The sequence below is a fragment of the Mirounga leonina genome, unplaced genomic scaffold (assembly GCF_011800145.1).
Source record: "Mirounga leonina isolate KUSES-001 unplaced genomic scaffold, KU_Mleo_1.0 Mir_115, whole genome shotgun sequence".
Taxonomy (NCBI): Eukaryota; Metazoa; Chordata; class Mammalia; order Carnivora; family Phocidae; genus Mirounga; species Mirounga leonina.
Window position 1 is genome coordinate 28608412 of NW_023270268.1, and position 16753 is coordinate 28625164.

The window sequence follows — 16753 nt, forward strand, 5'->3', positions numbered from 1 at the left end:
AGACATCTAGATAAATTTGAATTTCGCATAAACAACAATTAGATTTTTTAGTACAAGTGTGTCGCAAATACTGCATGGGACATACTTATACTAAAATAACTGTTCATTGTTTATCTGAAATTCAAATTTAACTGGACTTCCTATATTTTTATTTGGTAATCTAGCAACCCTACCTGAAAGGCATTAGTAGAATTGAGTCTTCAGCTAAAGGAAAGTACATAGGTGGTAGGTGAACATGGCTTTCTCCCATCAGGACCATCATTAAGGTAATGAGGGGGAGATACGTCATCAGATAGTCATCAGGGGTAGGAAGGGCCAAGGTGTATTCTACCTTGGTCTGGAACAGACAGGAGTGTACCGGTAATCCTACCAAAAGGAAGAAGTGGGAAATGGAGGGAGAGGGAGAAGATACGTCAAGTGAGTGAGACAGCAGAAAATGATGGTACACCAGGAAATCAGAGACAGGGCTGTTGGAAGAGCCACTGTGTTCAAGGTGAGAACCACCATTATTAAGGGTGAGAAATAAAGGCACCTGCCAGAAATGTACACAGGCTGAGCAGCAGATGGTGCTGACTCTCTGGAGCCTACACTTCTCCACCCTGTTTTCTTCCTCCCTTTTCACGAATTTTATAAAGGTATCTGTACATCTCATAAGAATATACATTTTGCAAGACCTTGATCTTAATGTCATATCTACAGCTTTCCAATTTGCTATGGGTTTTTTTTGCTAATAGAATAGTCTTCTATTTTTATTTCATGTACTAAGAGCTCTGGCAGTTGGTGAGGAAAGAAAAGCATTGAGTTTGTTCAATTTATTGGCTATTCCTTTGTGTGCTCCTAGTGAGAGGGAGTGAAACATGACTCCCAAATTCTTAAAATTCCCCAAAACTCTAAAACAGTAACCCAATTAAAGCGAAGAAGTTGAGGGGGGGATGTGTTTTTCAGATTGGCTAAGTGTTGAGTACTTTAAGGCTCAGAGATGAGATCCTGAGTGTCTGAGTCAGTGATCAGAGGTGAGGACTCGAGAATTTGCATTTCTAACCATTTCCCAGATGTTGCTAATACTGTTTGGTCCATGGCCCACACTTTGAGAACCAATGCCTTAGATAATGCGAGAGTTTCTGTGGGGGTATAAACAGCAACCATTGAGACTTTTTGTTCTGTTCTATAGTTATTGTCTCCTTAAACTGGAAACCCCAAGAATGGGGTGGCCCTGTGGGGCCAGTGGTCTCAGTTGTTGCTGTGGATCATAAGTTGTATGATGTGGGTTTTCATATCACGAGTCAGATGGTTTATTTGGAGCTCTGGAAGTTGGAGGAGAAAGGTGACCTTTTGAGAACAGGTATCCCAAGCCAGAGTCTTCCCACTCCCTTGTCATTTCTGCTCCTCCCCACTCCATCATCCACTACACTTCCTTCTAATCAGCACTGTAGTTCCAGGCTGTCCTAGTCCGTCCTTAGGCTCCAACCAACCCTAGCCTGGGTCACAGGAGGGTTACCTTCCCTAATCTATCATCCCCCAAATCCTCCAGTCTGTCATCACCCAAAAAGTCCACTCCCAGATATAGAAAACCTTTCATACTCTTTTCTTGAGCATGGTGGTGAGAAGACCCACTTAGTAGCATGAGTTCAGTTTCCTGGGCTGACTACATAGTTACTTCCTGTCCAGAGAAAAGAGCCTCACACATATCAGTTCCAGGCAAATGAGGAAGATGGAACTGTACCTAAAGGTAGTAGCAGTGAGACTTAGTGAGATTTTTAGCACTCATAAAAAGTATTTCCATTTTCTAACCTCTCCTGAGGTTATACCTTTATCTCCATCAGCCCATCCACATTCTTCCAGCAGGCTGCTGGTAGGCCAACCTGTTCTCAATTCCTCTTTCGGAATTTTGTCCTCTTAGAACCCTCTCCAAGACTTCCTGATTATCCAGGTCACACTTGAATTTGTCATCCACCCAATAAGGAATAAACACTATTCATTTAAGAACTTAATAACTAAAGTAAATGGAGTTATAAGGGATGTACAAGATCAAACATAAAGAAGCCACAGAGATTCAAAACACCTCATTACATTCTCCTCACCTTTGTCTCTGTTCCGTTCCAAGAAGCCCAGGTACCCCTCTCGGCTCTCTTTTATCCCCAAGGATGCAGAACATTAAACCACACTCGTCTAGAAGAGCCACTCTCCCTTGAAGATCCCCTGATGGAGAGCCCTTCATTTGGCCAGAAAGGAAGGTTAGGGGAAATCAATAATGGTAAACTAGCAGGACATGAGCTGCCTCCTTATCTCAAATGGGAAACACTGCTCAGGGGAACTTGGAAAGAATCTTTGAGAACCAATCGAGAGGCAGCATACTGCCTACAAAGACTTTGATTTCCACTCAAAGTCTCTACTTAGCATTTTGCCTAGAGCTGTTGGCTAGACGAGCCCTACCCTTGTGCCCAATTATAGAACTAAGCAAATTATTGCTAGTGAATGTATGTTGTAAATTAAATAAATCTTAAAGTGCAAGCGATTATTTCCCTCTTAGTATTCTTAGTGAGGTCAGCCCATTTCCACATGTAATAACTAATTTCTGGAATCCATTTGCGATTTGCTTTAGATGCAAATTTCTCAGGATGTTGGAAATCAAAACTAATAATTCCTTTGCATATTCTTTTTACTCTTTTGAAAGGGACATGATCAGAAATCTTCCAGTAGCCTGACCATTTGATTTTTCTGATAAACTAGTATTTCTTAAACTGCAGTCAATAGGACCACCTTCATCAGAAATACATGGGATACTTGCTAAAAATAAAAATTCTTGGGACGCCTGGGTGGCTCAGTCGGGGATAGAGCCCTGCATCAGGCTCCGTGCTCAGCGGGGAGCCTGCTTCTCCCTCTGCCTCTGTGCCCCCAACCCCGCTTGTGCTCTCTCTGTCAAACAAATAAATAAAATCTTCAAAAAAATAAAATAAAAAAATAAAAATTCTTGGCCTCCTCCCAAACTCACTGGGGTGAGGTGGGGAAGGGTTCTTTATTTCTAACAAGCTCCTTAGCAGACTCCCATACTCACTAAATTCTGAGATCCACCACAATAAGTACAGTTTATATTTATCCCACAAGTGTTTTATAAGCACCAGTGTACTTAGAAAGCAGTTAGAAGTTTGACAAAACTACACCCCCTCTGGGGCTCCAGTTCTTCTGCTGTGTAATTATGCTGCCATAATTATGGCAAAAAGCTCTAGCTTTATTCTAGATAGAATTCAACACTGGATCAAAGACTGCCCGGTCCCGTTGGTTTTTCCTAAGATGCTTTGCCCTTTATAATATGCTCCTTCTCTACTTCCCTACCTTAGCATGCCATTATCCCCAATTCATTCAACACCTCTTCACTCTTTCATGTCGTGAATCAATAATCATGTTACCATTTTCTTCTTACCAAACATACATCTTCTCTAAACATTGGCTTCCCCAAAAGTACACAGAATCTGTGACATTAACTCTGTTGCCATTCTTATCCCACCAACCAAACTCATCTTCCAATTTAGCAATAGCAATATTTGAAGTACTTAGGGACACAGGTCACCATTTTTCCTGAAGACCAGAAAACATTTTGTTTATTCCTTTTTACAACGGCATGGGCTGAATTGATCCTTGTGAATAAATCATCCTATATCTTCATTTCTCCAATTAACACATTGCCCTTTCCCTCACTTACTTCAAATACCAACTTCCTCCCACCTTCAAGGTAGAGATAGTTTATTAGACCTTCCTTTGTGCTGACTCCATACTTTAAGCACACTTCAATTATTACAGATATCATGCAGCAATATAATATTTGTTTACCTGTATGCTTCCCATACTAGACAATGATATCCTAGGCAGGAATCTGATTACTTACTTTGCTATCTCCAGTACTTAATAGAGTTCTGGCACATAGTAGGCATTCAGCAATATTTACACGGAACAGAACTATTCTTAAACTTTTATGGGTAGAGACATACCTCACTTAATGCTGTTCCATAAAATGGTGATTTGCTATGCCACTGTTCATTTCAGAAATATTAACATATAATACATGTAATACTGTTTATTAATAATATATTTAATTTAATAATAGCATAATATATAATATATAATAAGCAGTATTAAATATAATAAATAGCATTATACATAATAATGTTATATATAAATGGTGTGCAATTAATAGATATTTTCATAAGGTCAAACAGTTGCTATAGTGTAGAGCAACACTGTCTAATAGAACTTTTTCTTAGCAGAGTTGCGCAGCAGAAGCGTGCTGGGCCCATAGAACTTTTTCTTTTTTTTTTTAAAGATTTTTTTATTTACTTGACAGAGAGAGAGAGCACAAACCCTCTTGTCTGGGCTGTGGCTTGAGGGGGAGTGGGAGAGGGAGAAGCAGGCTCCCCACTGAGCAGGGAGCCCCATGCGGGGCTCGATCCCAGGACCCTGGGATCATGACCTGAGCCGAAGGCAGATGTTTAACTGACTGAGCCACCCAGGTGCCCCTAATAGAACTTCTTCTAATGATGGAACTACTCTATGTCTGTGCTGTTCAATAACGTAGCCACCAGCTACAAGGAGCTGCTGATGAACTCTTGAAATGTGGCTGGTGAGTCAGACTGAGGAAATTAATATTTAATATTCTTTTTCATTGATTTAAATGTAAATAGTCCCATGTGGTTGTGGCTACCTTACCTGACAGCGCAGGTCTGCTATATGCTATTTTAATGCTCTCATCCAGAGGCACAAATGTATCAAACTGCTTCCTTCACTGTAGAAAAAGCCTGGCACTCTGGTGTTTGCTGAGCAGTGGTGTTCCAAGTGCGAAGTGGGTGGGAGCGGTCAGCTGAAGCACAGACCAAGTATTGTATCACTGACATTGTTTAGAATTGCTGGTGCATGGTGATAATAAAAAGCAGACCAACTTTTAGTTTTATTACTATTTTTAAATGCTTTACAGACAATGCCCCCACTTACGGCCAGCACCCAGAGGGAACTGCCCCCACCATTGGTCCCGTTACAGTACTATCTTCTGCCATCGCATTTCTTCTTGCCCTCACATCAGATTCCAGTGAGTATTTTTGATACATGATGGATAACAAAAGGTTTGGAAGTGATTGTGCTGAAAATGAGTCAAAAGTGGCAAGGAAGGGGGTGCCTGGTTGGTTAAGCATCTGCCTTCAGCTCAGGTCATGATCCCAGAGTCCTGGGATGGATCCCCACGCCGGGCTCCCTGCTCAGTGGGGAGCCTGCTTCTCCCTCTCCCACTCCCCCTGCTTGTGCTCGTGCGTGCTCTCTCTCTCTCTCCCTCTCTCTCTCTCCCTCTCTCTCTCTCTCAAGTAAATAAATAAAATCTTTAAAAAACAATGGCAAGAGGGGGGTGGGGGGATGGGTTAGCCTGGCGATGGGTATTAAAGAGGGCACATATTGAATGGAGCACTGGGTGTTATATGCAAACAATGAATCATGGAACACTACATCAAAAACTAATGATGTAATGTATGGTGATTAACATAACATAATAATAAAAAAAATGGCAAGGAAGGTATCACAATGAGTACTAAAATATAAGTTGTACATAGGGAAAAAGTTCCTTGACACTGGTTATGGCAATGATTTTTTGGGTATGACATCGAAAGCACTAGCAACAAAGCAAAAATCAACAAGCAGGACTACATCAAGCTAAAAAGCTTCTACACAGCAGAAGAAACCATCAACAAAATGAAAAGGCAACGTGTGGAATGAGAGAAAATATTTACAAGCCATATATCATATAAGGGGCTAATATCCAAGATATATTTTTAAAACTCATACAACTCAATAATAAAAAATAAGTAATCTGATTTTAAAATGAACAGAGGAAATGAATAAACATTTTCCCAAAGAAGACATACAGATGAATAATAAGTACCTGAAGAGATGCTCAACATCATTCATCATCAGGGAAATGCAAATCAAAACCACAAGGAAGTATCACCCCATCCCTGTTAGAAGAGCAACAATCAAAAAGACAAGAGATAACAAGTGTTGGTGACAAACAATGCGGAGAAAACGAAACCACTGTACATTGTTGGTGTCCTTTGGTGCAACCACTATGGAAAACCCTATGGAGATCCCTCAAAAAATGAAAAATAGCATTACCATATGATCCCATTTTGGGGTAATCCTAAGGCGAGGAAATCACTATCTTAGAGAGAGATCTGCATTCTTGTGTTCACTGTAGCATTATTCACAACAGCCAAAATGAGTGGATAAAGATGTGGTATACATGCACAACAGAATATTGTTCATCCATGAGAAAGAAAGAGGTCCTGCCAATATGAATGAACCTTGAGGTGAGGGCCAGGCTACTTGTGAACTGGCCTTGGGAATAAAGCACTTTTTAGTATATACATCCACTCATTGTCATGGAAATAAACTCATTATATGTTAAAGGGAAGAAAGAGCTTATAAAACAGCATATAATATAATCCTGAATATACACTGGTGTGTATGTGGGTGTGTACATATGCTGTGCGTGGTACCTGTGTGTAAATATGCGTATGCTTATACACGTTCAGAAACAAAGAACTAAAGAGAAGGGCAGAGGATACAATTAAAAAGTAGCAGTGACTCCGGGTGCCTAGGTGGCTCAGTCGGTTGAGCGTCTGACTCTCGCTTTAGGCTCAGGTCATAATCTCAGGGTCGTGAGATCAAACCCTGCTGGGCTCTGTGCTCAGGGCAGAGTCTGCTTGAGATTCTCTCTCTACCTCTCCTTCTCCCCATTCTCTCTCTCTCGCAAATAAATAAATAAGATCTTTTTAAAAAAAATAGCAGCAATTATGTTCATATAGTAAAATCAGAGTTTTATTTCTCCAAGTATATAATGAATTTAAGCAAATAAGAAGCTTTCCACAAAAAGCATACAACAAATAAGAAAAATCAGTATTTTTAAATGTTAGCCTATTTTCAAGTCTCAGTTATTGGGTATATCTTGCAGCTCTTAAATTCTTAGATTTAGGTACTGGTTTTCTGTTTGTTTGACTTGGTTTAGTTTGATGTGTAAAATCCACTCTTATATCTGCTATGTTTAGTTATAAGTGGTTTTCTGAGGACAGTATAGGAATTCATGCTCATTTTTCTCCTGAATAGCTTTTGGTCATTAAACACTTACTTAATGACATCAGTAAGGCATGGGTTGGATGCATTTCTTCTTTACATAACTGCTCTTGAATCTTTCATTTTTATTTAGAATAATCTGAAACCATGGTTTACACACATTTTTGGACTCAGGGACAAAGGCAAAGTCTCCATAGACACCTGCTTCTCCTGTTTCTGCTTATCTTTTAGAAACTGGACAGTTGGCATTGCTTTCAACTAAACACCAATATGATGAAAGGTTTTTTTTAATTATATATCAAATTGGATTATTTCAGGCCCCAAGTGAAAACATAGATACTATTATAAAACTAAATGGAATACAGAGCTGCCTAAAATAGGCAGCTTCATGGAGCCTCAGCTTCATCCAAGCGCCACAGAAAATGCTGATCATCTGGAGGGATGGATGGTGAAGTCAGATGCATCCTACACTGTAAATTGAGACCTAATGCAAATAGAAACAGACCTTTGGATTTTAAATTAGATGTAAAGTGGTTTCTCCATATAAGCAATTCTTAAGTAATTAGAAGTCAGTGCTGCCTGATCAGATGGTTAGACTTGCTAAACCAAATAACCTAGACAGACCAGAGCCCCCAATGAGGCACTTCTGGATTCCACTTGAGGTGTCAGCTCCCTAACTGGTATGTTGTTTTGCCTTGGGCAAGCAAGGTGACTTAGCTTCCTTTTTTTTTTTTTTTTAAAGATTTTATTTATTTAGGGTGCCTGGGTGGCTCAGTTGGTTAAGCGACTGCCTTCGGCTCAGGTCATGATCCTGGAGTCCCAGGATCCAGCCCCACATTGGGATCCCTGCTCAGCAGGGAGTCTGCTTCTCCCTCTAACCCTCCCCCCTCTCATGCTCTCTCATTCTCTCTCTCAAATAAATAAATAACATCTTAAAAAATATATTTTATTTACTTGTCAGAGAGAGAGAGAGCACACACAAGCAGGGGGAGAAGCAGGCAGAGAGAGAAGCAGGCTCCCCACTGAGTGAGGAGCCCGATGTCGGGCGCCATCCCGGGACCCTGGAATCATGACCTGAGCCGAAGGCAGAAGCTCAACTGACTGAGCCACCCAGGCATCCCTGTGATTTAGCTTCCTTATGGAAAATGCTGGTATTACTACTTTACCTCCCAAATTTGTTGTAAAAATTAAGTGAATATGTGTGAAAGTAGAAATATAAGGTATTTTTATGCTTAATTTTTTTTATTTCTTCATTCAATCTAATGGGATTTAGGAAGGGAGAACAGGTAAAGAGGCCTTCTTGGTCAGCCATCTTGAACAGAAAGTTTCATTATTAATATTATTGACAGGTATGAAAAAAAATCCTATACCAAGAAGACAGCAAATGGATAAAAACTACCCATTTGGTGTTCCCCTAAAATATAAATTACCACTTTCATGTGTTGAAATCCCAACTCCAGGGACATCTGGGTGGCTCAGTCAGTTAAGCATCTGCCTTCAGCTCAGGTCATGATCCCATGGCCCCCCGATCGAGTCCCACGTCAGGCTCCTTCCTCAGTGGGGAGCCTGCTTCTCCCTCTGCCCTGCTGCTCCCCATGCTTGTGTTCGCGTGCTCTCACTCTCTCTCTCTCTGACAAATAAATAAATAAAATCTTAAAGAAAGAAAGAAAGAAAGAGAAAGAAAAAGAAAGAAAATGATAATTAAGGTTAAATGAGATCATTGGAATGGGCCCTAATCCAATAAAGCTGCTATCCCTATAAGAAGAAGATATGCATGCATGGAGAAATGGCTGTGTGAGGACACAGCAAGAGATGGGGGGCCATCTGCAAGCCAAGGAGAGAGGCCTCCGAAGAAATGAACCCTACAGACACCTTGATCTTGGACTTGTAGCCTCCAGAGCTCTAAGGAAATAAATGTCTGTTGTTTAAGCCAAATATTTGTTCTGGCAGTCCTAGCAAACTAAGATAAATACAACGTGAGAGGTGTTCGTGAGGATTAAACGAGAAAAGGAAGAGAGGCAGGGGGACATAGACACCGAAATACTTGTCTCCCCATCCCTTTCCTGATGAAAATGGTGCTTCGCCTGCAAGTTGGCTACATTTGGGTAGAAAAGTGTCAACTCAGTGAGAGGGCAGGATGTGACAAAAGTCCAACCCCTGGGCCACTCAACTCCAGAAAACTACCGTTACAGATTCCAAATAACCTAAGAAAGATTAAGAAACATTAGTGCAGAGACCGTTTCAGAAAAATTATGTTCCAATGTCAAAAGTTATTTATACTAGAATTTACATGACCCTCCGAACTAGTTGTTGATTTGCTAAAGTCTCTCCAGAAAAAGAGGAAAAGAAAAGAAAAGGTACACGTATGCTATTTGTTTCTACAGATGAAGAAATCATAACTTTTGAACTATTCCAGCTGGTATGGCTGAATCATCCACACCGCGGGACCCAGACCCCACGAATTTTGCAACATAACCCATTCTATTTCTGCAAACATTGTTTTGTTGTCCAGGGAATCACACCTGTATTAATTAGCATTTAGTGACTACTAGCAGCTGACCCAATCTTGTGCTAACCTCTGGGCCTGTGAATTCAACATGGAAAGACATAGAAAATCGGTATTTCATATTATTCCCAAGCCTCTGGCTCCTAAAGCAGTAGAAGGCCCATCAGCTGCCCAGTATTTAGTCCTTCCCAGTAACTGAGTAGCCAGGTGTTTAACTTCTTGGTTATTCTGCAACATGCTCTTGGCCTTGATGGTTTTCCTCCCTTAAAGGACAGTTTCCATGAATAACCCATAGATGGCACCAGTTGGCCATAATGAAATAGTTTCTTTTAAAAAATAAAAACTTTTTACTATGAAAATTTTCAAAGATATATAGAGGCAATATTATAATAAATCCCCATGTACCTGTCACCCAATGTCAACAATTATCAAGTGGCCCAACTTGATGACCTACTCCATTCACTTCCCTACCTACTAGATTATTTTGAAATCTTGGACATCGTATCATTTCATCTATAAGTATTTTTATATGTATCAATAAGAGGTAAAGGTATGAAGAGCAGTTTTATCAGTTTGCAATCTGTCTGGATTTTTATTTTTGTCTTTTAAGCCACTAAAGTTTAATCCACAAAAAAGTTTTCAAATGAGGCCTTTCAGACTAGCTCCATTTCACAGGCTCTTAGCTCTTTGCTTTCTCTTCCTCCCCACATGCTGCCCTCCCTGCTTGCTTCTCTCACCTCTACACTTATATTCATCTCTGGCCCCTCAAGTGACCATGAAGTTAAAAAGGATGGATTTTGCATAGGCAACTTAGACTTTTGTTAAAGTTTTATTACATCAAGTTTGCTTGTTATTTAAAGAGAAGCATTAGGAAGCAGGTCAGTGAAACAGTTGTATTTCAAACTAAAACTATAAGTTTTAGGGGCTCCTGGGGTGGCTCAGTCGGTTAAGCATCTGTCTCAGCTCAGGTCATGACCCAGAGTCCTGGGATCCAGGGTCCTGGGATCCAGTCCCCCAGAGGACTCCCTGCTCAGTGGGAGTCTGCTTCTCCCTCTCCCTCTGTGCTCTCTTACCCTCTCGCTCTCTCTCAAATAAATAAATGAAATCTTTAAAAAAAATTATAAATTTTATATGTTGTTTAAAAACAACATATAATAGGGGAGCCTTGGTGGCTCAGTTGGTCAAGCAGCCAACTCTTGATTTTAGCTCGGGTCATGATCTCAGGGTCATGAGATCAAGCCCTGCCTCAGGCTCGTGTGGAGCCTGCTTAAGATTCTCTCTCTCCCTCTCCCTCTGCCCCTCCCCACCCCATTTGTTTGAGCTCTCTCTCTCTCAAAAAAATTTTTTAATTTAATTTTAAAAATAGCAATAACTTTCCATCCTAAGAGCTTTATGATGTACTTTCTGTAACTACTTGGGTTTCAACTCAAGCCCTGACCATACCTTCAGGCTTAAAGAAGCAGGGCTGGAAAACAGCATGGCAGTGGGAAAAAAACAGAATTGGAGACTATGTGGATCCTATCACTTATCACTATGGAACTTGGGCAAGTCACTCAACCTCTCTGTGCCTCAGTTTCCTCTTCTGCAACAGCGGAGTACTTGTACCTGCTCACCCCGTCTCACACAATCGTAGCAGAGATGGAGGGAGATACATGGGAAGGTGCATTTCCATTCACAAAGTGCCTCATACACTGCATGAAGTTAGGTGGTTCAGAGCAGGAGCTCAGGTGTCAGATCTGGGTGGGAGTCTCAGCTATGTTTGACCTTGGGCAGGTGGCTTTGCCTTCTTGATCCTCTGCTTCAACATCTACAAAATAAAGACAGTTATAGAACCCCCATTATAATAAAGAAGATGTGGTCCATATATACAATGGAATATTACTCAGCCATCAGAAAGGATGAATACCCAGCTTTTACATCAACATGGATGGGACTGGAGGAGATTATGCTAAGTGAAATAAGTCAAGCAGAGAAAGTCAATTATCATACGGTTTCACTTATTTGCGGAACATAAGGAATAGCATGGAGGATGTTAGGACAAGGAAGGGAAAAATGAAGGGTGGGAATCGGAGGGGGAGACGAACCATGAGAGACTATGGACTCTGAGAAACAAACTGAGAGTTCTAGAGGGAGGAGGGGAGGGGGAGGGGTTAGCCCGGTGATGGGTATTAAGGAGGGCACGTACTGCATGGAGCACGGGCTGTTATATGAAAACAATGAATCGTGGATCACTACATCAAAAACTAATGATGTATGGTGACTAACATGACATAATAAAATAAAATTTGAAAAAAAAAAAGAACCCCCATTATAGGGTGATTTTACAGATTAAAAGACAGTGCTTATAAAGCACTTAGCAAGAGTATTTGACACACAGTAAGCAATCGATCTATAGCAATTGTTACTACTCTTATTACTTCATTTGTAAGCTGAAGGACCCTAGGATTACATAACAGCCAAAAGGATGGTAGAGAACGTTTCCAAAGAGAACCCTTTAGGGTTGCTCATTCAAGTCGTTCACAGCTCTGTTTCCTGGATCAAATTCACCCCAGAGCCTCCCTAAACCTCAGCTGGCTCCTTGGATCCTGGCATTCCCAGCATCCTTTGATGGAGCCCCCAGGCTGAAGGTCAGGGAATTCATGTTCCTCCCTCAGTCTTCTTATTATCCCATACATGATCTCAGGCAATCCTGTCCAGGGGTTGCTGGTCTGTCACAGATGGTGATGAGTAATGATGTGAAAAGGCAGTGATTCACTAGCTCCCTAATCGCACTCACCTAAATGTTGACCTATCTGTCTCCGGAGAGGCCGGAGCTGCAGGACTGGGGGTTTTCCCAAGCACATGTCCTCTTCACTCTTAAGTGGGAGGATGTGGGAAGGAGCAGATGCTTTATATTCTAAAGCCTGCTCTTGGTTCTCACAAAAACCTGTGATTAGCTGTAAGGAATTAACACCAACCTGATCTCATCCTCTCATCGGTTGTTTAAAATCAACTTCCCACTAAGGAGTGATGCTTTACACTGTAGATGCTCTTAAAACTGGGATCTTCATGAAGAAAAGCTTGTCACAGATGCATGACTACTGCTTACATCATCGATGGGGCACTTGGAGACCCACAAAGGAGCTTATGTTTGACTTGTGGAGTTTCTAAGAGCAATGGAATGAAGGAAGTTTTCTTTACAAATCTCCTGTAAAGCTCCTTGTAAACAAAATGTCACCAATAAATACAACTGTCTACTCCCTTTTTAAACAACAACCAAAACTATTAACCTCAGCCAGAGCCTTTGCCATTTATAGAAAACCTAAATGTGACAGACCTAAGCACTGATGAAGTAGAAACAGGAAGAGAGAGGTAAATGCTCCATTATAAGGAGAAAAAAGACACAAAGGAAGTCACCAGGGTTAACAGCTCTCTCCCACCCACAGAAACAACCCCAGGCCAGCATTTCCCAAACCCATCTGATCAAATGATACAGTATACTGGTAAATTATTACATAAAAATGAGAGTATTCCTTGGTAAAAATAAGTTCAAGAAATACTGAATTCAATAAAATTAATTAGGTCACATTACCGCAAGATTTCTCAGAGCCTTTAATGTCCCTGTGCGTTTGTAACACTCCAAGCAGGTGATGGATGTCTGAAGTATTTCCTAAACATGTTTTGCCATAAAACCTTGAATTCACCGATTAAGAAATTGGGGAAAACTCCCCTAGACTAATAAATCATTTTTTTTAAATCCCATGTGTTCAAAGTGCTACATTATCCCACAAAAGCAAAAGTAAACGTCCAAATATAGAAAAAAGCAAACCTCTTATAAGTTAAAGCGTTTATGTTCTGGATCTACCACTGGCTGGTTGGGTGCCTTCCCTGCTTCTGTTCCTTTAAAACATACCCCCACTCCATTTGCACACACATCAGGCATTTGCCATCCTTCTCAGCTTCAACCTCCAGTGGCCAGTAAAGGAAGTAGCTTATAAGCATGTGTTAATTATGGGTTGAATTGTGTCCCTCCAAAATTATGCTGAAATCCTAATATCCAGTACCTCAGAATGTGACCCTACTTGGAAATAGGGTCTTTACAGAGGTAATCAAGTTAAAGTGAGATTATTAGGGCAGGACTTAATCCAATATGACTGATGTCCTTATAAAAAGAGGAAATTGGGACATAGAGATCTGCATAGCAAAGATAATGGGAAGAGACAAAAGGGGGAGAGGGCCATCCATAAGCCAAGAAAAGAGGCCTGAAACAGATCCCTCCCTCACAGCCCTCAGAAGGAAGCCACTTTACCAATACCTTGATTTTGGACTTCTAACCTCCAGAACAGTGAGACAGTAGATTTCTGTTGTTTAGCCACCCCGTTTGTGGTACTTTGTTATGGCATCTCTAATAAACTAATACACCACCTTTACAAGCAGCTTTCATTTCATTTATTTATTTATTCATCAAATACTTACTGAGAAGTTATTAATTTCCAAGACTGTTTTAGGTTCTAGAGACACAATGGTGAACAACTACAAACGTTTTCCCTGCCATTATAGATCTTACTGCCTATTGAGAGACCCAGATATGGAATCAAATAATCACTTTGAAATGTAAAATTACAAACTATTAAGATCACCAAAAAGAGACAACGAAGATGCTAAATCATCCACATAGACAGGAGCCTGACCTATTCTGAGGTGTCAAGAAAGCTTCCATAAGATGAGCTGTGAATTAAAGGATTGACAAGAATCCATAAGGACAAGAAGGATGTGAGAAGAATGTACCCATTGGAGGAAGCAACATATGCAAAATCAATTTTTACACAAAAAATAATAATAATAGCATATGAAAAAGGTCAGCACATTTTGTAGAGTTGAATTCTCCAGGAAGAAATGACTCCAAAGTCTAATAAAATATTTTTCAATTATATTAACAAAAACTGAAAGTAAAAGAGAAATGGAAAAAAATCCCGATCATAATGACAGATTTTAATACACTTCTCTCAGTCATTGATAGATTAAGAAGACAAACAACACTAAGGACATAAAAGATCTGAATAAACAATAAAGACACTTGATCTAATGGGGACAAATAGACATATATAGACTACTGCTACCAGATGCTTTGAAATACACAAGCTTTCCAAGCACACAGAGAACATTATGTACTAGGCCAGAAAACAAGTCCCAAAACATTTCCAAGAATTAGTGTCAAACATACTACAGTCTCAGATCAACGTGATTACATTAAAATTCAATACCCAAACGAAAACCACAAAAATCCTTCTGTTTGGAAATAAATATATACAACTAAATAATCCACAAATTAAAGAAGAAATCTTACCAGAATCTACAAAATACTTAGAAATGAACAATAATGAATATATCTCACTTTACAATTTATGATATGCAGCTAAAATAGTTAGAGAGAAATATATAGCCTTAAATACACAGACTTACCAAGGGTGGGGAGGGACTAAATAAATGATCTAAGTCTCTCTGCTGATTGCTTTCTGACACCAAGGGCAACATCTATCAGTTGCCCTTCTCTTATTCTATGCCGCCAAGAATCTCACCTCCAAGGACCATATTACCCCAGGTAACTTTCAACTGGCTTCTAGTTGGGTTTACCCAATGGATGACAGTGGCAGACATCAGAGGGTAGGAAAAGAAACAGGGTTACTTATCCTCCATTCCCTCCTTACTGACCCATGGAGTTGGCAGAGGCGACGTTGCTCTGCCTAAGGTCATATCTCTTTGGGGGCAGCTCCTCTGCCAAGGCCACTTGTCTCATGGTGGGGGGGGGTTAGCTTCTGAAAGTACTGCACCTTCCCTCACAACCTCAGACTAAGGAGTAATAATGGCTTCCTATTGTAAATTCTGGGTGCTTCACCTCTTGTTGGTTTCCTTAACCCTGACACATCTGCATAAGTACTCTCCTCATTAAACTATCTTCAGTTAGGGGCACCTGGGTGGCTTAGTTGTTGAGCGTTCTGCCTTCGGCTCAGGTCATGACCCCAGGGTCCTGGGATCAAGCCCCGCATAGGGCTCCCTGCTCCGTGGGGAGTCTGCTTCTCCCTCTCCCTCTGCCTGCCATTCCCCTTGCTTGTGCTCTCTCTCCTTCTCTCTCTGTGTGTCAAATAAATAAAATCTTAAAAAAACAAAACAAAAAAAACCACTATCTTCAGTTAATCCTTTCTTTAAGTATGCATCTATTGCGTGGATCTGTCGAGAACCCTGACTGACAGAGTATCTAACTCAAGAAGTTAAAAAAAAGTAATAGGGGCGCCTGGGTGGCTCAGTTGGTTAAGCAACTGCCTTCGGCTCAGGTCATGATCCTGGAGTCCTGGGATCGAGTCCCGCATCGGGCTCCCTGCTCAGCAGGAAGTCTGCTTCTCCCTCTGACCCTCCTCCCTCTCATGCTCTCTCTCATTCTCTCTCTCGCAAATAAATAAAATCTTAAAAAAAAAAAGTAATAGAATAAAGCCAAAGAAAGTTAATGGAAGAAGAAATTAAGTAAATAGAAATTAATGCAATATAAAACATACAGTAGAGAGGAATGACAAAAACAAAAGTAGATGAACCATTAGCATGATTGATCAAGGAAAAAAGCCCCCCAAGATAATATTAAGAATGAAAAGACATAGTATGGAGCCTGCTTAAGATCCACTCCCTCTCCCTCTGCCCCTCCCCACCCTAGCTCATGCATGTTTGCTCGCTCTCTCTCTCTCTCTCTCTCTCAAAAAATTATCCTGGAGCCACCTCACACTGGAATCCAGGGCCAATTATTAAATATTAAGGAATTTTGTAAGCCAATTGTTAACTGTTGATAGATTGCTATTAGCCATAAAAGGAGTATATACACTATAGAAACCAGTGAACACTACAACCAGTATAGAATTAAGTTATTAATTAAAAATCTACCAAAAATAAAAACCTCAGCCTCCAATAACTTTACCATCAAGCTCTGCCAACCATTTATGAAATGAATAATTCCAGGCTTGTACAAACTCTTTCAGGGAATAGGTAAACAGAGAATCATTTAATGAGTTTAGCATAACCTTGGTGTCCAAACTGATAAATTGTGGATAAGAAACATAGCAGGACAATCCCATTCATTAATACAAATTACCAAAAATGGTAAACAAACTGCTTGCAAAG